Source organism: Mus caroli, unplaced genomic scaffold (assembly GCF_900094665.2).
Source record: "Mus caroli unplaced genomic scaffold, CAROLI_EIJ_v1.1 scaffold_6853_1, whole genome shotgun sequence".
Taxonomy (NCBI): Eukaryota; Metazoa; Chordata; class Mammalia; order Rodentia; family Muridae; genus Mus; species Mus caroli.
This window is the reverse complement of record NW_018391431.1, coordinates 15,583-17,614: the sequence shown is the minus strand read 5'-3', so window position 1 is coordinate 17,614 and position 2,032 is coordinate 15,583. Positions and strand designations below refer to the sequence as shown.

Here is a 2,032-nt window from a genome sequence, read left to right as displayed (position 1 = left end):
GCCTATACAAGAACACAGATCATACAGTAACTCCTTGTTGGCAGACTCTCATATGTACAAACTTGACTAGGTTTTATTTTAAATAAAGGTATAGCTGTTTAATAAAAAGCAAGTAAAAAANTAGTAAATAATATATAAGTATTGTAAGCATATATAATATATATAATGTAAGTATTATATAAGCATGTAAAAACAAATATTGAAATATTGTTATACTAAACTTCATGGTAGAATTGTTTTTACAAACTGGAAATATATATGTGTATATTTATATGTAATATATATGATATATAAAATATAGTATGTAATACACACACACACACACACACACACACACACACACACACACACACGACTTTTGCAGCATTAAAAACAGTTGATCCTCGCCGGGCGTGGTGGCGCATGCCTTTAATCCCAGCACTCGGGAGGCAGAGGCCGGCGGATTTCTGAGTTCGAGGCCAGCCTGGTCTACAGAGTGAGTTCCAGGACAGCCAAGGCTACACAGAGAAAATCCTGTCTCGAAAAACCAAAAAAAAAAAAAAAAGAAAAGAAAAACAGTTGATCCTCAAAGGACAAAAAAAAAATGACTTGAAATGTCATTTCTATATCATCAAACCTAGCACTGGATAGATTTGAGTGGTGACTATGCATGTTACTATGACATTATCTGAGAGGCTACTTGTCATTCAGGTGTAAGGAGACCCTGTGTAAAATATATGTCATAGAATAACAATACTAACACCCAGACAATTAAAAATATGCACTAATAATCATACATCTATAGGAGGATGGTTTTTGGCACTGTGTATATAGAAGCAGATTTCAATGTCCAGATATCTGGTTGCAATGTGGATGATGGCACTGTCAACTATCTCTGGTCTCTCTGCTATACAAAAAGTGTTTTCAATCACTTCTGATTGGTTAAAAACTATTTGATGAGACAATTATCTAGGCAGAAGAGAATAGTGCAAGAGATTTCTCAGAAAAATTGACATACCACTCGACCAGTCTCAAGCTAGGCATGACCACCCCACCTAAGAGACTCTGCCCTTCTCCCTCCACCAGCTCTGAGGGGACCTGCATCAGGAAGGTCTCAATAGAAGGGAACATCCCTGCCAGGAAGTCACCATTTGTGAATATCCTAAAAAGTTTGTGAGGATTGGGAAGTGGTTCCTGAGCCTGTCGCCAAGTGGTGCAATGTGCAGAATACTCAAGACGAATTTGAGGAATTAAAAAGGTCTCAGAAAAGCCATGGGGATGTTCATCAGATGAGGAATGAGAAACCTGAACGGTGTTTCTTTTAACTTCCACTCACATGCCTGTTTCAGCCGGATCCAATCTCAGTGTTCCTCTGTCAATGGCAAGCTCAAAGATGCAGAGAAACCTGTATTAATTTTTGAACCATCTCTGTATAGTGACAGGTGTGTTTTTGTATCTAATTTGTATGAATCCAACTGCATGAATAAAACAGAGTGGAGAATATATCAAGACTGGCATAAGTGAGCCAGGCAGTAGTGACACACAACTTTAATCCCAACACTTGGGAGGCAGAGGCAGCTAGATTTCTGAATTCAAGGCAAGCCTGGTCTACAGAGCTACAGGGTGAGTTCCAGGACAGCCAGGAAACAAAAAAAAATCCAAAAAAAAAAAAAAAAGACTGGTATGAGGGGATGAATAGTCAGGTCGGCCAAAGCCTTGAATTGAATAGAATAATTTGTTTTAGAGCTATTCCATAGAAATGCTGGGGTAGAATATATATATATATATGTTTCAAAAAAAGCCTAATTTTATATATATATATATATATATATACACACACACACACACATATATATATATGGTTTATGTAATATTCATATATGTGGTTATTTAATATTTATATATGGTTTATTTAATATTTATAATCATATGTAAAACTTTGTGTTCCTCCTTTATTCTCTTACATCGTTCACTTCTGTTCTTCCTTCCAGTTTTAAATAAGGTGTGATTCTCTCACAGCAGGAAGTCTGGAGGTAGATTTTCATAGAATCAG

At 36.4% G+C, this 2,032-nt stretch overlaps 1 pseudogene; it reads left to right on the top strand.

Moving 5' to 3' along the window:
• Window positions 1-1,021: 1,021 nt before the first annotated feature.
• On the top strand, window positions 1,022-1,767 carry LOC110289183 (annotated as a pseudogene).
• Window positions 1,768-2,032: the final 265 nt, after the last annotated feature.